Below are 22,413 nucleotides of genomic sequence, written 5' to 3'. Positions count from 1 at the left end.
CACAATAGGTAGCATGCATAAGGTAAAATCAGGGACAGGTAACTCAGGAGGCACACAAAGATGATGTCCAAGCATGCAGGGATGGGATTAGGAATTCCAAAACCTACTTGGAGTTGAACCTGACAAAGGACATGAAAGGAAGGGCTATTACAGGTACATCGGCAGTAAACGGGAGACAAGGAAAAATGTGGTTCTGCTTCTGAATGGGGCAAAGGACTTGCTGACAAAGGACACAAATACCTGAGGTTCTCAATGTCTTCCTCATACAGGTCTTCTCTGGGGCCAATTCTGTTTAACCTCTTCATTAATGACCTGATCACTGATACAGAGTGCACCCTCATCAAGTTTGAAATAAAATGTGTCATCATCTTAGGTGACACAAAACTCTGGAGTGAGAGAGACCAGATGGTTATGCTGTCATTCAAAGAGACCTCAATAAGCTGGAGAAATGGGCCATAACAATCACATGATGTTCATGAAAGCGAAATGCAAAGGCCTGCACTTGAGGACAAACAACTTTGGGCACCAGTGCATGATGGGGATTGACCATCTGGAGGTATCCTGGGACCTGGGCATCCTGGCAAATCCAGGACCAGCAGTACACAGCTGTGGTAAGGAAGGCAAACAAGTACCCTGGGCTTTAGGAGAGAGGTAGCCAGCAGGTGGAGGGAGATGATCCTGCCCCTCTACTCAGTACCAGTGAGGCCTGAAGTGCTGTGTTGAGTTTTGGGCTCCCCAATAAAAGCAAGATACGAATTTACCAGAGAGCCCCCCTGAGAAGGCCACAAAGATGATAAAAAGATCAGAGCATTCCTCCTATGAGAAAGGGTTGAGGGAACTGGGACTGTTCAGCCTGGAGAAGAGAGGTTTTGGGAGGGTCTTAGCAACATTTATAAATGTTGAACGGAATGAACGGAAGGTGAAAAGAGGATGAAGTCAGGTTTTTACCAGTGGTGCTCACTGACAGAACCAAAAACAATGGACAAAAACTGAAGCATAGGAGGTGCTGTCTGAATAAAATATAAACCTTTTCCAGTGTGAGGGTGATCAAGCACTGACAGTTTGCTCAGAGAGGTTGTTGTGGATTCTCCATCTTTAGAGATATTAAACTCCTAACTGGTCATGGTCCTGGGGAACTGACTTTGTCACTGATCAGCGGAGTTGGACCAGGTGATGCCCAGAGGTCTCTTCCAACCTCAGGCATTCTGAGAGTCAGTGAGTTTTCAAAGCCACAAGGAATATGGCTGTGTGGGACAGATGGAGCCAGCAGTACCTCTGCTGGAGAAGCTGGTGGTAAGGATTCTAGAGTCACCATTCTGAAGCAGTATAATTGACTGTGGGTTTTGAGGTTTTGGAACACCATGAGTACACAGGCTCATATTGCAGGAGCACATAAAACATTGTGCTAAGCATCCCTTGATAAAAATAAAACAATCAAGCTAAAAGCCTGCCTTTCTCATAATAACAACATGACGAAACATGAAATGTTCTTTTCCTTGGAATTCCAATTTTCTATGACTTATTTTGCCAGACTGTAATCAGAAATAGATGCTCCAGCAGAGTCTGACACAAGCAATGTAATCCAGGAGGAATTCTAAGATCTCAGAATAGAAAACATGGTGTAAATAATATATTTTATTCAAGACAAAGAGGAGTTGCAAATACTTCAAATTATGGGTTATAAGGGAAAATGAAAAGGTGATTTCTAGAAGGTAGCCAATGTCATAGCCATTGAAACAGAAAATTATTGTTGTATCTTGTTAGGTTTTGCAATGTTCCCTGGTTTGTATGTAAGAAGGTAATGAATAATGAAATTACATTAAAATGAAAGGTGTTCATTTTTTGCTATTGGACCTGAGAGGAGAACATGGCTGTAAAAATACTGGGAGGGTACAATAGTTTTCAGAAATTAGGTTAATCTTACAAAATTATTGCTTTTAAAGTATCGAAAAATATTGCAGATTCATCTACTTTGGGAATTAAATATATAAGATTTCAGAGGAGATGCAACCTTATTGTGCCGAATGCAGTCCTTACCCTGACAAATCTTCAGGCCATTTGTTTATTCTGTATGCTCTGGCCAAATCCCCCAGCTCCCCTGGGTAATGGCATTCCTTGGATAAAATCTGCCATTCTTTAAGTGCTTTACTGTGAGGAGCCCTTTTTTATTACAGTGAATTTCTCAAGCTTTGCTGGAAATCCCAGGTTTTGTCTGTAGATATACTTGCAATGGTTGCTGTGTTTAACTGTTCCCCTGTGTGAGTGAACATTCTGCGTGCTTGCACACGTTTGGGTTCTGGGTGAGTGTTCTGGCTGTGTGTGCAGGCATGAGCAAGCGCACACACACACATAGAAAAAAGGTTGGATTCAGAAACTGTTTTCTTGCCATTTTGCACAGCCATAAGGCATGTATTCTTCCATTACAGCGCATCTTCAGAAGTGTTTCTTTTCTCTTTTGCCAGGGGGGAAAGGGAAAATTTTATTGCAATCATGTACAGTGATCCTGTTCCTGAGCAGTGTAACCTGTCTTTCTACCAAGTGTCCTACATCCACAGCTGTAATCCCAGGTTGTGGATTGCACACCATCACTAGTCTCCTCTGCTCTCTCTCTTCCTAGAGAGTGTGGATGTTCTGGCAACTGCTGTTAGCTGTGGGAGCAATGCTTTGTCTTTCTGTCCACTGCTTAGCTGGCAATCTTCATTCAGAAATATAGTCCCTTGGCGGCTACCCTTCTGTCAAATGTTAATGCCATTAGCCAGTAGGGAAAAAGAGAGGAACATGGGACACTTTCTCTAGCACTGCCTAAGCCCCACTTCTTTCAAAAATCAGGGTTACATCTAGGGATTTGAGGTAGGAAGGTCAAGGGAGAGACAGTGTGCTGGCATAAAAGACATCACTACTGTATGAAATATAGAAACAATAATTACATTACCGTTTGCTTTTTTTATTTATTTCTTTTCTTTTAAGATTTGTTTGCTTGTCCTAGCAATGAACCAAAGAAAATCAAAAAGCTAAATAAGTGACATATTTTTTTTTCCTTCTGTAATTCATCAGCTTTTTCGTTGCAAGAATATTCCAGACTTTTGGAATCCCTCTGTTTGGTTACAATAAACCTGAGTTTCAGCGTCCTGTTGTCATAACAATTTTTTGTGCAGGAGCAACAGGAGCTGGAGTAATTGATGAGATCTCAGCTTACTATTCTTTTTCGGCCCAGGAAGAACACAGCACTGGAATAATTGAGCCGTTGTCTCAGCTCAGTGGGTAGGAAGTCTAGCAGATAAAAGGCACTTTGCATTTTCCATCAGTTCTTATCTGGTGGGAGCTGTGCTGATTTGAAGTTAGGTTTATATGGACGTGGGCGGGAATTCAAAATCAGGCTGCTTTATTTTAACTGACACAGAAGAAGGGGAGAAATTGCTATAGGCAATCATAGCCCCTCAAGTTTGGAAGTGATATCTTGGGTAGTTTCTGTGGAGTAAGGGAGGAGTCTCTACTGAACAGGGACCTTTTATTCCAAGGTTTAATACAGAAATATTTTTGACTGTAGTTGTACAAGGCAAATGGGAGCAGAAGTACCCAAGAAAATATTTAATTTCAATAGCAATAGTCGCGTCAGACAAGAAATGGCCAAACATGGTGTTCTGTTTTGACCTGTGTAACAGGAGATGATGAAGAGGCTGAAAGTCTCAGATCCCTCTCTTGCTTGTTAAGTTTTTATTTTTTTGTGGGCAGTTACTTCCTTTTTCTTCGGTGCTTTGCCTTAGCCTTCTTGGCTGTTATATGCAGAGTGTATTAACTATTCTTTTATACAAAGAAGAGTTGTCAAGCCTTCATCAAGAATATCAGCTGCTCTATTCCCGGTCATTCCTCCACAAACAACACCTAATAAATCCCCATCGCTGAAAAGGGGTGTTACAATGCTGCACAGAAGTCTCTGGGAGGCTGGATTTCAATCCCTTAAATTTGCATGGTGACACAAAGGCTATATGGACATCATATAGTCTGGGAGGTCACTCTCCTGGGAGAGTTTTGGCTCCTGAATTCCCATATATCATTTGAGGTGGGTTTTCTACAAATCACCAGCTAGCATCACGAAGTGGTAATGGCAAGCAAAACATATTCCATGAGATGCCATTTCCCCCAAACTGTCTTTAGTAAGATGCCACTAGCTATTACTCTTCCATGCCCTAGTGGATCAAAAGTAAAGGATTTTAGACCTAATCTCAAATTTTATGTCTCATTTCAAAAAGTGTCCCTTCTGTGTGTCCACTTGTGCTGGACATCCAAACTGATGCTAGAGCTTCACATTAAACGTGTAATGCCTTTCCAAAACTATTTGGTGTAGATCACGTGCCTCTGCAGACCTTTTGGTAGAAGCCAAAGGAGCTGCCTATATTGATTTACTCATGGGGCTTGGAGACAGCTGTGAGAGTAGAAGTGAACCTTTGCTCAGTAATTTCTTGGACTCTGTAGAGGCATGTATCTGCCTGAAGGAAGAGAGAAAACCAGGGTTTTAAGGAAGATCAGAATCTGATTTCTCTTCGATTTTGAAACTAACACACTTCTTATGCAGAGCACCTCTAGCTGTGGGTTTTCACTTCCTGTGAAGATGTTTGGAGTGCTTTCTTTGTGGTACAGCCTGTGCAAGGCTCTGTTGATGAATTAAGTAATGTTCAAATTTTATGTGAAAATTTGTGCAATTATCTCTCAGAGCTAATGGGAAGGATAACATGCCCATCTTTTATCACATGCACATGGTTTCATTTTCTACTCTTCTGCACATGCAAAATTGAATGTTTTTTAAGTTGCAATTGCGTAGAGGTTGCTGTATACACCATGCAAGCTTTTTGATACATGAGACTACTATATGATCCAGTGTGAGCTGTGAACCACTGATAATTTCTGCAATTTTTGATACAGAGACTAAGTGCCATGCCTTTGGAAGCATGATATAGCTGCATGAGTCTAGGGTTTAGTTTCCAAAGTGTGCTAATAGAAAATTCTTCTAAATACTGGAGAATACATCTCTGGCTAGCAGAAGTTCTTGAAACCAATTTCCCTTTGCAAACCACACTTGGGTGATTCAGACTGAAGAGGCTTTAAGCCTTTTGTCTCTAAGGTACAAGTCTTATGTAGGCTTCTGTTTTAATTTACTGCACTTGTAAGCAGATTTTTCAAACTAGTCACAGCGGTCTTTTATAAATCCCAAGAAATAGTCCACCCTCAATACCCTTTCCAGTCTTACCCAATGAGTCAAGGCTTGTCAAAGACTGTTTTAGAAATCTTGAATAAATCTGACATTATATTGAGACAGCTGTTAAATATATTTATTTCCCTCCCCCAGGTTTCCTTTCCTTCACTATGAACAATGCAATTGTAGTACTATTTTTAGCCCAACTTTTCATTTCATTCATATGTATTTCTACCTTCCATGTACACCTAATTTATTCTAACATGAAAAATACTGGGAAAGTCACTAACCCCCACAAAAAGCTTTACAAGCTGAACTGGAGGCTAGGTGCTGCTCGTACACACTCCAGATGCCCAAGCCCACCATTAAAGAGTAAAATCAGATTTCAGGGTGCACTCTGACTCACGTATGACTTCCCTGAAAACAAATGTCTGTTCAAAACAAAAACCTCAGCAGAGGTACCTAAAATAACCCTTTGTCTAAGAGTAGTTTGCTTCAGTGAGGGAGAGTGAAGTCTGTTATCTTTTTACTTGTTTAATAGGATTTTACCTAGCAGGAGAGAGTATAGGTTTTTATTGTGGTTTTTTTGGTACACTTTTACTAGGAAATCGGATACAAAAAACAGAAGCCTGCTCCTGTTTGTCACCCAGTCTTTCTGAAGTTGTTGGGAGTGTCTGTGCTCCTCAACCATAAGTGGATCACTCTTAGGTTGGTGACAGTCTTCTCCTTTCTTTTTGCAAGTGCCCCTTTCTACTCTGGGTTTTCCTTCATAGGCTGGCCTGGAGGTTAGAATTTGAAACTGGTGTGCTGTGCATGTGGGTTGAGTTTCCTGCAGTCTACTAGGGGCTTTTTCCCAGCTCCCAAATGCTTGTATTCTTCAAGAGTGATCAGGAAAAGTGCACTTCTACATGAGGGCAGGGATGCATCTGCTGAGCACAGGTAGTTGGGCAAAGACCTGTGTTCCCCAGTGATGAGGTGGGGACCAATGCATCACTAGTGAGTCAGGAATGGGGCAAATGAGGTGGATAATAGTAACCCATCTGTGCTAGTAGTTAAGTGTATGGTGTGGTCTGCTTTCAGCTTCTAAGTTAAGGAATAAAATCACTAGCTTGGAAAAAAAAGTGGAGAACTGTTAACTCCTCTATTGTTGCCCTTCCAAGGGGGATTAAATAAGACAATAACTAATAAATAATGTAGAGAACTTATGGGTCTGTCTTCAGTTGGAGTTTAAACAAAGAGGTCTGGGCTTTTTAAGTGCCTTCCCAAATGTGCAGCTTTCTGGAAATACTTCTTGCCAGAACATCCCTGGCATTGCAACAGAGGCGGTACATCCTCCCTGAGCAGTGGTGGCTGAGCTAGGATAAGTGAGGGAAATGACAAATGGGTGCTGCTGCACCATCTTCATCATGCTCTGTGTGTGGCGAGCACTGTGTGTGTGCTCAGGGCTGCACGTATCTGTGGTGTGACCCAGTGCCATGTTCCTGGGACACCTGTGCCCTAAACTGCTGCAGCCCAGCCCTGCTGGCTGGAGGGCAGGCCCTGCAGCCCAGCAGCAGCAGCGCCACTGGGGTGCTGGCTGCCTCCTGCATGGAGTGAAGGAACCAGGAGCGTGTCAGGCACACTTGACTGCTGGTCACTGGAGAGAATAAAAAATTAGAGTATTAACAAAGGCTATATGTAAAAATTAGGTCTTATGCCTACCCTGGGCATTGAGGAGTGGGGATGTCCTTTTTTTCTCTGTCAACCAGAGAGGGGAGCTCACCTCCTTTTTCTTCACTGCCACCCTACTCTCTGCACCAAAGTGCATGCTTTCTGTAACCCATTAGGAAGGGTGGAAGACTTAGATACTATTCTTGTTGTGTCTATGGCCCTCACAATTATAAACTTCCTGAGATCAGAGGGATTAAATTCTTGCCAATTAGAAGGTCTTTTAATGTTAAGTTGGGACTAATAAATATCTGAGCTGCAGATGTGGTACTGCAGGTTTACCTGTTGCCTCAAACTTTTCTAGCATTAATTACTCTGGTGATGGCAGGTCATGGTTATGCACCTTAGCTATTTCTGAGGATGAAATAATGCATTTTTTATTTGTGCCTTGCTGATTTGTGCAATGCAGAGATGCCAGCCCAGTTAAAAAGGCGAATTTCCATTTCAGCTGCAATTTTAAGCTGTGTTTACAACTGCAAAACTGCATACTGTATGCTTTTAAAGGTGTATTTCTGCAGCCACCATCATCAGAATTCAACATCTTAATTACGGAAAACATTACCATCTGGTACAAATGAAAAATAGAGTCCCAGTAATGCACAAAACTGCAGGTTATACAGAACTCAAGTGAGTTTGGATGTTAGTAGGCATCAGTAGGCTCCTATGATAAAGTTAAAACCCATTTTTCCTATGTCTAGAAACAGCTTTGAACATAATTGGAAACTCTGGATCCTAACTCTGGAATCTGAGACTGTCTGGCATCAGCACAGATTTTAATTACTTGACATTTTGTCTCAGATTGCAATACAAGATGTGACCAAAAATATGCATTCTATCACCATTTGTTGAAACCAGGTGTGGCAGTGATCTTTATCTCCATGGGGATATCTTCTGTTAATGGGCTGTCTGTTAAAACCAGGTGGAGCAGTGTTCTTTCTTCTCTACAACCCGTCCTTCCTCCAGGGAGGTATCTTCTGTTAATGGGCCATTGAGTCTCACTCCATGACTGATAAAATTACATCATCCCATTGGGAGATGCTCCACCCCAGGGGAGGAGCCAAGCATTCCCACCTAAATAGAATTTGGTATTTGGAGCTTCAGCGCGGCCTTTTTCCACTGGATTCCAGAGGAAAACCAGACCCTTCTACATCATCACTGGACCTTTGGAGGAAAAAAGCATTTACTACAGGATGTTTGCTTCAACTGAACCACATCTGTCACCGCAGGAGGACTGCAGCCACAATTTAATCAGACTGCTACCAACACCCTGACTGGCAGGGTGTCAGGTTGTATTCTGACTTTGTCAGTATTTTGGTTTATTTTTTTTCTTTTTTATATTACTGTATTTTTATTTTAATTTTTTCCTAGTAAAGAACTGTTATTCCTATTCCCATATCTTTGGCTGAGAGCTTCTTAATTTCAAAATTATAGTAATTTGGAGGGAGGAGCTTTACGTTGTCCATTTCAAGAGAAGCTCCTGCCTTTATTAACAAACACCTGTCTTTCAAACCAAGACACATCTCTCTGTTCATACCAGTATCCCAGGGCAAAACGTCCCCATATGAGGCACTTTTTACTCCAAATTAATATCTTATTTCTCAGCTGTGGTAATGACAGAAATAGTCAATTAGGAATGGCCATCCCCTTTCTAATTCTTCTAGCCTTGTTTCTCTCTTAAACAGAGTTTACAAATTTTTCTTTCTTTTTTGTTTTCCCTTGGCTTTACAGTAGTACTGCATCAAACATTACCTGTAATGTTTTGTCCTAAGCATTTCAAATGCCTTTCATGAAGCTAAGGTCTTCATGCTGTGAAACACTGACCCCACTGTAATTCCATTTGCAATGTGGTTTCATTTTTAACAGCTTCTTCCTCTGTGTTTCCCCACTGTGAAGTTGGGTGCGTCTGTTAGGAGGTAAGAGAGGGGACAGGGACCATTACTTGAAATCTTGTCTTTTTGCACTCCTAGTTTTGTCCTCATCACCCCCCTCTGACTTCTTAATTGCAAAATTACCCAAAGCAACCCAGCACAGTAAAATGGTGCCTGAGAATGAAACCTCACCTTTTATTAATGCTAAGTATTTCTCATACTATGCTAATGTCTGGAAAGTATTCCACAGATAGGCCACAAATTGCTTTAGAATATTTTCTTTGGGTTATTTTGCTCTCTGCGCTGGATCAGCAAGAGTATGGTTCAAATAATAATTTTATGGTGTGTCTCTCAGGAGTGGAGTATGATGTTCAATTATGCATTCCATCTGCAAGGCACTAGATGCACAGTCCTGCATTAAATAAAAAAAAACCCTACATGTTTTAAGGAAGAAAGAGAAAGAAAGGATATGGCACATAAAAGCAATGGAAGAAGAGCCTTCCATTATGTTTGCCTTTGTGTAAAATCAGAGGCTGTTGTGTAAACCAGACAGAAGTCAAACATCTTAAAAACAGAGCTCATACATGACTTAGATTATATCATTCTATTAAAACCTTTGTGCATGATACAAGTTTAGAAGTTGAATGATGACTCAGATAAATATTCTGGTGACCTTATAATGCATTCATTTGACACACTCATTCCACACATCCATATATATGTGTGCAGGTGGTCTACTTTGCTTAATAAGTCCCTTAAAGCTCTGCCTCTGGGAAGCATCCTGTCACTGTGGGCAGTGGGAAAAAAAGCTGTAGTGCTTGCAGCAGGAAAACTTGAACAAGGCTATGGATTCTGTCCCTGTCTAAAGACATAAAAATATATTTATTTTGCATCTTTGTCCCCTTACTCAAGGCTGGTGATTCAGGGTGATGTTGGCTTTGGAGTCAAATGGCTATCTTTGTCATTCAGCACAGTGCAAATCTCCCTGATCATCCTGCCCAAATTCTATGTGTCCTCTCAAGAACATATCAATTTTTCTCACAATGCTTTTTCATGTGGACTGTGTGGTCTTGGTGGCTGAGGAACTTCTCCCCACAGGAGCAGCTGGAACCAGGCTTAGAACTTGCATTTAGGTAATGAGGAGGCCTAACGAAAGCCCAGTGTTGAACAGCAGGGCTCTAAAGCACAACTGATTGAGGCAAAGGCAAATGCAGGGTATCAGATTGAAATTCATTAGCCACGGATGTATTCAAAGTGAGCTCCAGCACAGAAAGAGATGGCCACTCTTCAATGCAGATACCACTGAGAATGGGGTGGGACAAGTTCTTGAGAGGGAGGAGCCTAGTGGAGCCTGTTCTCTGCTTTCCCTTGGGATAGCAGCCCAAGTGCTTCTCTGTGTGGGCACTCAACCATTCAGGTTTACTAGATGGAGTATTTAAAGCATTCCTCCCCAGAGTGTCTGTTTTTTTCAGGAAAGCGCTCTGCTTCTTTCTTTGGCACCTCCCCAAGTGTTCTTGGCAAAGCTGTCAAATGTGTCATTGTAATAGGAGGCCTCTTTGCCGCGGTTGGAGCAGCAAGAGCTGGCTGGGAAGTGCGGGGCCGGTCTGAGGAGCACTGCTTGTAGAGAGCTCTCAGCGGAAATCTTTTGACTCTGGAACTTGTTTGCTCTGGCAAACTCCCTATGCCTGTCTGGACACAAAGTGAGTTCAAGACACATGGCTTTTGTTTGGTTTTCCTGGAGGGAAGGCTTTGCTTTTCATTTGGCTGAATTTCTGGGTGGTAGAGAGAGAGAGAGAGAGTGCATGTGTGCTTCAGGCTATATTGATCTGTGTCTTGTGTGAGGGTGATACTGGTGTTTTTTAGTGACCTTTAGCTTTCTGAATCAGATGCAAGTACCAAAGAGGCAGGCTCTTCATGTATCTTTGACAATGAAATAGAGGTTAAAGTGTGTGAAGAAGGTTTCTCTTATTTTTTAGCTGCAGGTGGAGATCAGATAGATGCCAGCAGCCTCCAGCCCTTTTTCTTCCACCTCTGAATCTTCTGTCAGAACCTCACATGGCCCTGACCCACCTGAAGAGCTCTCAAGCAGTTAAGAAAGGGAATTCACCAGAAGGTGTGGTGTGCACAAAACCATAGCTCATGAGGAAGAATTACCTGATTACACGGAAAAATCACTATAAGAAGACAACACACAGTCTGTAATGTATTTTTTAAAAGTGGTTGGGAGGAAAGCTTTGATTTTGCCTTCTAGGAAGAGTGATTATTTATTTGTAAAATATAATCACATGAGGCAGTGCTTGTAATTGTAGACTTGTTCTGAGGAGATAAGACACAACATTTTGTTAATCCATGGATTCTGGAGAGACTCTAGTCTTTAAAAATGCTTTGAAACCATGCCATACATTGAATGAAAAGGCAAACAAACTGAAACACAATTTAGCAGCAAGTCTTATCATTTTGTCTCCCCAAATCCAATCTGCCAGATCCTAGATCATTGCAGTATGTGCTAGTGGCAGGGAAAACAATCAGATTGAAAAGCATAATAAGGTGATGTTGCACAGTCCCTACCAGCCAGGGATGCGCCTGAAAAAAATTCTCAAAAAGTGTGTTTTCAGGAGCATCATGTGATAGGCTGAAGGTTTCCTATTCTGAGAAGTCTGCAAATGTACAGCTTGTAAACACTGATATGAAACAGGAGTACTGGAATTTGTTTTCCCACAAACCACTTTTAGACTCTGGAAAAGAACCCCAAGAAAGCATCAGCCTTGAGCACTGAACACCTAAAACTGCATTGCTGACTCTCTGAAGACACAAACTGGAGTATTTTTTCACTGATTTTCTTTCACTAGGGGCAGTGCTCCTCCAAATTATCAGAAATCAGGTAACTGCATGCATCAATTATGCCTTCCTTCTTGTAAGTATGCCTTCTTGTGCTAGTGTGATTTCTAACAGGTTGCGGAAGTTGCTTTAAGCACACCCTTGCTTCCCTGAGCCACACAATGGTTTTGCCAGAAATTTGTAAGTTAGATCACAGCCTCTGCTGAACCAGTGGGTGCTCCCAGTGTACTACCAATTCATCATATGGTACAGAAAAGACAGAAAAGTAGGAAGAGATTAAATTACATCAGGAAAAGATGTAAAATATGCATCCTGTGAAATGAGTCTAGGGAAAAAGCAAGTCTCAGTAGTGGAAAGGGAAGTCAAGTCTTTAAAAAAGATTGCCCACTGGGAAGTACGATGTCTATAAGTTTTTGAAAGTATGTTTAGCACAATACTTCTCACAGAAATGCATATGTGGGAGCCAGGCCATGTTTCCAAATAAGCTGAAGTTTTCTTAACTCTCTCCCCACAAATACATGCCTGGAAAGTGCACTTGGTGTCTCCCTGCCTTTTCTCTTACCACAGTATTTTGCAGGTCAATGTCTCTTGAGAGGGCTGTGATTCCTGGTTAATGCACATGCAAGCATGGAGTGAGCTACAGGTGCTGCAGAACAGCATCCCCCCTGCTGAGCAGTGGAAGGTGGTCTGTCTGCTCAAGCCTTATCTCCCAAAGACATTTCTAATTGCGATTCTACAGGGTGAGGGGGATAACCGTCATCATGCTTCAGTATCCTGGATCAATTCAAGTTTAAGGAATTCCATTCTGACTTTTTATGCAAGGCCATCCTGCGGAGGTATATTCCTTTACAGAATAATATTATTTACTTCGAATGTAAAATTCATGCCTTGTGTTAGTGCAGATACAATGTTTCAGGCTGTTGGAAGAAGAACAATTTCTGTGCATGAAGCCATGTCGAGTGACCCTAATCTGTGAAGTAAGTGAGGGTTACTCCTTCCAACAGCAGCATCTTTGCACAGAATCTTTTATCCAGCAACCTCAAAAAGTTCAGCCAGGTGAAGTTCAATTACCTGCACCTGGGCAGGAAACCCCCTGGGAACCTGTACACATTGTGGGCCACCCAGGTGGAAAGCAGCTCAGCAGAGAAAGACCTGGGGATTGTTCAGAGTGTGCTCGTGGCAAAGACAACAAAATGTACTATGGACTGCTTTTAGGAGAGGTATTGCCAGCAGATCAAGGGGGTGATCTGTCTCTTCTACTCAATACTCCTTAGACCTCACCATGAGTGCTGTATTCAGCTCTGGGCTCCCCATGACAAAAAAGTCATGGACACGCTAAAGAGAGTCCAGCAAAGGATCATGAAGATGATGAAAGATTGGAACTCTCCCGCTGTGAGAAATGGCATAAAGAGCTGCAGAAGAAGCCTGGAGAAGTTTTGGAGAAGATCTCATCAAGACTTGAAGGGAAAGTCCATAGAACAGAGATGGACTTTTTCCAGTGGTGCCCAGTGACAGGACCAGAGACAATGGTCACAAACTGAAACACTGGAGATGCCATGTGAACATGAAAAGAAACTCTTCTATTGTGAGAGTGAATAAGCATTGGAAGAGTTTTCCCAAAGGGGCTGTGAAGTCTCCATCCTCGGAGGTGTATTCAAAACATTCTGGACATGGTCATAAGCAACCAGTTCTAGGCAGCCCTGTTTGAGCAGTGGGGTTGAACAAGGTGACCTCCAAAGGGCAGTGTCCAGATATGTCCCAGAAGCTACTCCTGCTGCTGCCAGTCCTCTGGTGATTCCTTGTGTAGTAGATGATTTGATCTCAGGAAAGCCCAAGCTGTTTTATGGAGCCATTTCTTGCCTATCCTCAACTGCCTCATGCTGCTGCCTCACCAGGCAGATGTCTCTTCCAACAGCAACCATTCTGTGACCTCGGACAATTCCTACTTTAAAAAATATTTTCCTGAAGTGCTTTGAAACAAAGCCATGTGAAGAGTGGGGCCCCAGCTAGGAGAGCAGTTTGAAATCACATCTTTTTTTGTCCCTGTTTTGACTTCCCCACTGAGATCTGCCAGATATGCTGTTCAGTCTTGACTTTATGATTTTCAGTAGCACCAGAACAGGAAAGCAGATGCCAAATAAATAATTGTGGAGTTTGGCCGGCTTTTCCCGGGTACTCAGCATAAGGGAGGCTGTAATGATCTCTTCAGTCTTTGATAGAAAATTGTGTGCTGCAGCCTGTCTGTTCTCTTTGCATTGATCTCATATGCCTGAATCTGAGCTTGCCTGGTGTTTTAGAAGTCAGATTTTTAATTCATACTGTACGAAGTAGACGAGTGTGAATGGTCTGTGGTGGCCTTTTTACTGTCAAGAGTCCACCTGGACTGTGAGTAGGTCCTGATTGTTGTTTATACTGAGAGTCTAATCTTGAGAGTTATCTTGGAGTATTTATTAGGATGTTCTAGACAGAGATAATGCATCTTGTGATCTGCAGGGTACAAATAAGGAGGCAGTCAAACCCCAGCCTTCTGCTTTAGGAACAGAGGTCTCTTCCAGCCTCTTTGGGTTGGGGCGAAGTGATTTTTAGACTCCACAATCTGCATACCAGCTAAGCAAGGAAAATAGCTTCCTTCCTTCCTAACTTGGACACAGTAAAGGCAAATGCATTCTGGTGACATGATTTTTCCCTGAAGCAAAATGCTTTCAGAGCTTCACCAGCCATATGGAGCTCTGCACATGCAGTTGTCCATGAATATTGCATTAATTCATATTCCCAGTTATGAACTGCAATCAATACATTCTTGTGCTAACCAAGCTACAGCTGGTCCCAGCTGAAAAGTCTTTTGAACTCTGCCAGACGAAATATTCCAAGTCTCGTTCCAAGGTGCAGTAATTGTCATTGCAGTTCTCAGGCTTTCATACATATTTAATTTAGAGAACATATAGAAATGTGCATTCTGCTTAAACTGAAACTGGTGCCAGTGCTTACAGTGATGTTGTCTGAAAACTAACGAAAGACTAAGAAATTGCTTCATTACTTGTAGTATGTTGATTTCAACTTGAGTACAATTAAGCTGTATTGGTAGTAAATAATTCAAAACCCAAAGCGAATGTGCTGCATGGTACTTTAAAGGAAAGCATCTGCTGCAAAGTTTCAGGGTGTGTCTGGGTTTCCTCTGTATTTGTGCTGCTCAGAGTTAGGACACGGCTTTACCCTCTTCTAAACACAGGAGCCATTTTCTGAGTGGACATGATAACTGGGATCTAAGTTTTCTGGTTGTTCCCATGTAGTCCGGTTCTGCCTTGGCTTATTGCAAGGAAAGAGCATCAATTCTGATGTGTAGATTCTGGTGATCTCACAGGGGATCCAAAACAGCTATTTTTATTTAGACGTCTAGGGATTTTAAATTTTTTAATATCTTAATATTAGTGAATTATATTTAAGCTCTTGAAATTAATAAAAATAAACATTTTGATAACGTAATGTGGGAATTATCTTCCATTTCACGGAATGTGGACAATATTATGTTATTTCTGTTGAATCCTCTTTCACGTAGACAGGGACAGCAGGATTTGTTCACTTTATGAGCTCAGGATTCTGATGTGCCGAGAGCTGAGTACCAGATCTTTCAATTTCTAGGCTACTTCCTGGGATTGTTCAATTGTTCAACATTAGCTGGAAAATAAATTCTTAGTACCTTATGATTGTTTTTTGGTGAACATGGGCAGAGGTTTGGAAAGTATTGAGTTTGATCATGTTTTGCCAGTAACTCTTATTTCTCAGCTAGTGGGACTGTAAAGCAGTTTTATTCATTTCAGTATAATACAAGGGTTTAAAAATGAGCAATTTGGGGATTTTACAGGAATTCAAAACTCTGTATTCACTCTCCTCTTCCTCATTGCCTTTACATTTCTGTGTATGTAGAATTTTTGGTACATGTACATAGAAATATATAAAATCAAGTGGATTTCATAAAAAATTGCAAAATAGAAGTGGCCCAATCAAACCTTTCCAGAATAATTTTTCTGTGAATTGCCATTCCCCACTGGAAACCAGGAGACAAATGCCAAACAGCTCTCTTGGTCGTGCTGTAGCCCACTCCTGTTCATATGGAAAGGGGATGGGGAATGGGGATGGCAGTGGGACTGAGGTGCCAGTAGACTTGAATCAGGCAGATTCTCATGGCCTGAATTTCTGGTGGGTTGGAAGGTGCCCTGCATTTCAGAAGATTCTGAAACTCTTAAAAGCATCTGAGGACTGTCCTGAAGGTCAGGTCTGAAATGCTTATTCACCAAAATTCCTGAGGAAAGGATAATTAGCTCCTGTCATTCCTACTCTATTTCTGCTCCTCATATTCCTTGGGATGCTCCCAGGAAGGACAGTCCATTTGATGTTAAATACTGAGACAAAAGGATCTTATGTTTAATCATAAAATGACATTTGTAGCCATATATTTGTGATTAAGCCATTGTTTTTATTAGTCACAAGGGATAATTGCATCCAGAATTCCCAAAGAAAAAGTTATACTGGGGAAACAATATTACACTGATGTTTCAATTATATCTAGCACAGATCAGCAATAAACTTCCCTAAAGGGCCTATTAAACAGGAAGCAGGGAAACAGAGATGGGGTAGTTGCCAGACATAATTGTGTGTAGTACTTGTGTGCCAGTTCATGCTGTTGCTCCTTTTGTCTTTCAGGCAATGTCAAGCAGTTGGCAAAATCCCATGTCACAGGTCTGTCACAGCAGATATGCAGGAGAAGGCTTTTTTCTGGAGAAAGGAGACTACTGGGGCTTGTGTATAGACAAAAGTAATGAGTCCCTGATTCCTTCCCTGTTCAAGTCTAATTCTGAATCTCCTTGCAATGGAAACAATTAACTTTCAATTAACTTTGCTCATTAATTGGGAGAATACCCGATGGTATACAAGATTACAATACAGGACGGGAGTGCTGTTCCTGGGGTGGAGTCTGGGATGATTGACAGCAGGCAAAGTTCACCACCCATAACTCAGGCACAAATTCTTCTACAGACTCTACCTCTTTTGAAATACTGAGGAAGCAAACAGAAGTCGAGAAGTGCCTTAATCACTTGTCCAGAATACCATGCACTGGTTTTTCCATTTTAGTTCTTCTCTTAGCTGCACTGCCATACAAACCAAAGCCCTACCATAAATTTCCATTATCCTCTCATAAGACTGTTTTTATTAGTGGTGGCTTATTTCACACAGTGACCTGTTTTATGGTATTCTGGTAAAGCAAACAATCCATTAAGATTTTCTGAGAGGGCTATGGTGGAAAAAAGTATGCTACTAAACATTTCCTCATGTGCAGTGAGGCAGAAAAAATGTCCCAGCATCCCTCTTTCCCTATGAAACCCAACTCAATTTGTGTTTTCTGTTGTGCTGTCTCTGCCTGCAGAGCCCTCCTCTCCTCCACAGGTTCAGAGAGTCCCTGCAGGAACAGAGGGATTCCTCTGCAAAGATCAGCAATAAGAGTTTATAAGGGGACTTTTCAATATCAAGCAAGAATTTCGGGGGTTTTGTCCCTCCTGTATCTCATGAATGGGGAGACAATTATTTGTGGTGGCACAGAGATGCCATAGCTGGATATCTGTGGTGGGTTATGCCAAGAGATACACCTGTCTGCCTTAATACAGAACTAAGAGAAGATACTTGAGCTGCCAAGAATGCTGGAAACAGCACAGCTTTATGTGTATGACATGGGCTGATGTCTCCCTTTCTCCCTGGAGAGGTGATGGTGAGGATTTGCTTCAGAATCGACACAAGGCAGCATGCTCTTCGCAAATACTTGGTGAGGGAGCTTGGAAAAGGGTTGCTCCCACTCCTGTGATGTCCTCTGGAAAGATCTTGCATATATAGCCTACCCTCCAACAGCCATTGTTCTCTTTTGGATGACCTCATCTATGCCCTGGAGTTACCATCTTTCCCTAATGTCAAGGTCAGAGCTGTATTTTTCTTTTTTCTTCATCTTTTCTTTTAATTTCTTATAGATTTTTAAAAATTATTATTTTTTGAAGGAGCTTTTCCCACTAGCAAGATTATGATCTACCTGTCCTATTGCTTCACTCCAACTCATCCTCACAGCCAAGGGCAAGGTCTCTCCTCCTGCTTCTCCTAAAGATTTCTGCCACAGGCTACCACCTTGAAGCAGTGGTGGGCTAAACCTGTTTCAAGGCACCCTCTGTGGACTTCCTGCTTGTCCTGGGACTGAGCTCACACTTGGTGCTTGGAGGGAGAGGGCAGCACACTTGAGCCAGGAGGCTCATGCCCTGCAGGTCAAACATGCTCTTCTCCAAGCTACGTTCACTGCTCCTCTTTCCCTTTATTTTTCTATGTTGTTTTTCCTTCTTATGCCTGTGTTAGAGTTGCAAAAATCTGCTAGAAATCAAACTCTGTGCACTCCTGATTTAAATACAGGCACGTTCTCATTAACTTCTAGATCTGCTTACACGTCCCATTCGGTTCCTCTCAAATTAGCTTCTAATTATCTCAGTTGTAATCACCCAGTGTGATAAAGTTAAAGTAACAATGATTTTTTTTTGATTGTACAATATTTTCTCTCAAAGTTTGATAGTACAATGTTTTCATTCTCAATGAATGCTGCAGTTGATAAAGACAGAATGCCAAGTTGCTTATGGGAAACAGATTTTTACAGATCCTAAACAAATACCCTACATAGTTCATGTACAGATAATAAAAGAACAAAGTAACCATTCTAAGAAAAATTTATATCTTGATAAAAAAAACCCCTGTCTCTATATTTATGTTCCAAAACACAGTTTTTAAAGATCCAAAACCTAATATCATTGCTTGAGGCCAGAGTTGGGGACTCAAGATGCCTCCTCAGGTTTCTATACCTCCGTGGCTCTTGGAGCTAGATTGCAGCTCAGGTCATGAGGCTCTTCTGCCATGAACTGTAGAGGGAACAGTTAACTTCTCTCTTGCCTTGTCCTACATGGTATCCAGACGTTTTTCTCCAGGAACCTCAGTCTAGTTGGTATTTTTAAACATGCCCATCATACTGTGTGCTCACAGGAGCATTTTGCTTTCAGAAAGGAAACTAGTGTGCCTCAAAACTGAACTAAGCTGTAGCCACGGGGGAAAGGGTGTACTGGGGCACAGCGTGGGTAGCGTGACTTGTGGCACCCTTCTTCTGAGGCTCTGTCACATCACATGAAAAAACTCCCATTGCAGGTGGATAGAGTTACAAGTGTGTGTGACTCAGTATTGAGTGTCTAGGACATTCAGCTGGGAAAACATGGATACACATAGGGAGAGAGTTCTGGGTTGCAGTTCATGCATGAAGAACAGCTTTTGCAATTTGTGTTAAGCCAGCCATTTGTTAGGATACCTAGGAAGAACACAGAGTCTTGTCTCCAGGCTTCTTTCTTTTTCTGACCACATGGTTTGTGCCTCCTTTCTCCTTCTCAAAGAGCCTTTAACTCACTTTTTAAAAGTTTGCAAGCATTATTTTTTATTTTGCTGGGTTCTTTCACCTATTCAGCTATACATTGGTGTCAGTGTGGGAGCATGCCTGCTGCTTTCACCCTAGATTTACTCAGATAACACTGGTCAGTGGAATTTTAGAAAAGAGGCTTGGAACATGAAGCAATTAAATAGCAATTAGCATGTGGACTCTTCTTGGCTCAGCCAGTCTATTTCTGCATCTGAGGCACTTTATCCCCTCTAAACTTTTCACAGTCCTATGCAAAATGGGGCTAGTGGGGGTGTGTATGTGCAGTTTATGTTAATATTTGTCAAATGTTGTGTGATCTACAGCAGTGTGTCTTCTTCCCATAATAACAGCAGCACTTTACTGGAAGTCTTTGGACAAATGTGTTACTATAATTGACTACTGTGATTAGAACCTGAGGTTGCCCAGAAACTTTGGGCTAGGCATGTGCTGTGCATTTGTCATTATATCTTTGCCCTTTCTGAAAGCAGGGAGCCGTGAAAGGCTCCGGTGAAAGGGCTGCCACAGGTGACATTTTCTTAGAAGCACAAAATCCTTGATAAATCTTTAAAAAAGCAAGCAGGAATGGAAGATGGGTTTGATGGTTACTATCTTGGTGGTGTAAATACTGCAAAAATCAAAATGAGGAAAAGAGGCCTTGACTTTGAGGTTTATACTGTGTAATTACTGATGTAATTGATACACATAGCTGTTTTGGCAGTTTCCCCTTCACCAGCCTCTAGATTATTTAAACTAATGGGCACATTTGTATATTGTTTAGTATCCTCAGCTTTATGAATAATTATGGGGCATCTTATCAGTGGTTAGAACGTATGTGCTAATAAGCACTTTCAAACCCAGGAAAAAAATAATCTTTCCAGTTCAGCATCTAGGCAGAAAAATGGCCAACCTAATTACAGAAAGATTTCTCAAGAGCAGAGAAGGCATTTCTCACTTTTTTTTTGGCATGCTGCAATATCAGACTTGTGAATTTTATGTAAAACATTCAGGAGAGAAACAGCCATTATGATAAATGTTCTATTAGTTCTGAATTAACATAATTAATGAGGTCCTCAGTTTAGTGTGAAAAAACTAATAAAATGCTGCATTGTGTAGCATTGTACTACTCAGTATTTTTCTTCACTTGAGCAAACTTCTGTATGGTAAAGCATTAATTGAGTGCAGGACCTGTTTATAAATCCTGAGTGCAGCTCAGGGTATGACTGGTGCCACCAGTGCTCATTTTTACTTGTCTGTAATTAACTTTCTGCAGCTTGAAATTCTACATTAAATGAAGGATGGTTTCTGTTTCAGAGAGATTTCTCTGGCATAAAGTAAAGCAACCAAACTCCTACTGCATCTTAAAGTCCTTACCTGGCTGTGTGGGCAACCAGGGAATGAGCTAAAAGACCCATAGGATCAGTCTTCTAGGTAAATAGTGAGGAAAGAGGAGAATATTAGGCCTGTGAGTTTCCATAGGTTATCCCTTATGAAAAATTTGATACAAGCTCCACTGATCCCTGATGGAAGCATCCAGTGTAGTGTCAGAGAGGAGCCTGGGTGCTGTGTGCAGTTATCTATGAACTGCACATTGGCACACATGCAGTGAATGTGGGCTTCACACCAGTACCACCAATTGTGGGATCAGTCAAGAACTTGGTGGAGTCAATGGGACCCTCACTGTTGACTCCAGTGGATGGAGCTTGGTTTCAACCTAGGGAGCAGGAGCACCTTCCACAGCACCTCCTCCATGTCATGTACTCCCAGTGCTCTCCTTGTGCTGCCTCTAGCACCTGCTAGGTAGGTCACTGCTAGCTGATTTAGCTTACTAGACTGCCCCCAAAGCAGCAAAAAGTAAAAAAAAAAACCCAAAGAACAAAACAATTTGAACTCTTGTGTTGTTTTCTGCCTTCTGATGAGTCATGGCAGTGGAAGGAATGGACAATGGAGGGAAGGAGCAGTGGGGAAGCCTGGGATTGGGCAAAGCTGAATCTGGGGCAGCAGGAGCAAAATTTGGTAGGGGGAAGAGCAGCAGCCCTGGCTTGATCAGCAAGCTTCTAGGCTGTCTGGGCTGCCTGTGAAACCACAACCAAATCCCTCATGTCAGTCTTTTTTTTATGGTTATTGTTTTAAGGAATCTCCTTGCTTCTCCACTTTCCAGTCAAAACATCATGTGCTCCCTAAAATTTGATCTTGAATCTGAATATGCTACACTTCAGGAACTGAAGTCCACCAGTCATATAACATAGGTGAATGCCTTTGAAAAACAAATCCTTTATCAAAGTTAAACTCCATTTGCTTTTTAAGTTTTTGTTTTTCCATTTAAGTAGCTGTTCCATTTCTATGAGAAACATTAAGAATTTTCTCATGTTTTTCTTCTTGTGGGTGTTCTAAAACTGAATATACCTTGTTATTAATGTTCTGGTGGAAGATATTTGCACTTACTTGACCTGTACTCATAACTTGAGTCCAAGATTACCTGTGAAGGATTTTGGTGTCTTCATACAGAAATTTGTGAATTGTTTTGTCTATTTGAACACTTACATTGTAGTGTTTCTTTCTCACTATACTGTTGTAATTATATATTAAGTTAGCTGAAAGCAGAAATTCTTTTTTCTTTTGCTGTGTCTTTTTTGTCAGTCTGAAGTTATTTCAACATTGACTTATAGCAACAACATCAATTAAAGTTTCAACTACATTTTAACTCCTTTTTTTACACAGTCACAGAAAGAAAGTAAAACTAAGTTGCAAAATGTAGGCAGATTGAAAAGGCCAATTTCAGCATGCAAAAATGAAAAAATATACCTATCCTCAGAAAAAGATACACTGTGTGTGCTAACATGCCATTTATTTCTAAACAGGTGCTTTCTTTGGTCAAAAAGACTGAAGAGGTCACTTTTCTGGTCAGACTTCCTTCTATAAATATTTAACCAAGGTAAGAAAGTCACTGCTGGAGATTAGCTCTGACACCCATGTGGTACTTTTTCCTGTAGGATACTCTTTTTGATTGAGTGGGGTTTTTAAAATGAATTAATCACCTTCTCCAATAATAGTCAGCTCTCCAAATTACCAGATGAAGTTTCAAAAACGTTCAAAATTTTTGAAGTTTGATGATAAATATATTTTCATTCCAGCATGAGTTTCTTCCAGAGCAGAGCAAGACTTGTGGGAAAACCTGGGCTTTTCCAAACTTCACCTTTGAGAATGTCACCAGTAATTTGTTTTGAAATGGTTATTGGAACATATTCAAAGCACATGGCCAAAATATTTTACCTAAAAGCCCCCAACCACAACTACTTTTGATAAAAGCCTACTTCAAATCATGACTCGAC

At 41.4% G+C, this 22,413-nt stretch overlaps 1 protein-coding gene across 1 annotated transcript in view; it reads left to right on the top strand.

The window, feature by feature from the left end:
* Window positions 1-22,004, top strand: part of LOC306801917 (uncharacterized protein) — a 33,333-nt gene extending 11,329 nt beyond the window's left edge. Inside the window, exon 2 of the transcript XR_013774219.1 lies at window positions 21,943-22,004. The gene's annotated coding sequence lies outside the window, so the exon portion shown is untranslated. The remainder of the gene's footprint in view (window positions 1-21,942) is intronic.
* The last annotated feature ends 409 nt before the right edge of the window (window positions 22,005-22,413 follow it).

The sequence above is a fragment of the Erithacus rubecula genome (assembly GCF_903797595.1).
Source record: "Erithacus rubecula genome assembly, chromosome: 5".
NCBI classification, from domain to species: domain Eukaryota; kingdom Metazoa; phylum Chordata; class Aves; order Passeriformes; family Muscicapidae; genus Erithacus; species Erithacus rubecula.
The sequence above is the reverse complement of the archived record's forward strand: the minus strand, read 5'-3'. Positions and strand labels throughout refer to the sequence as shown.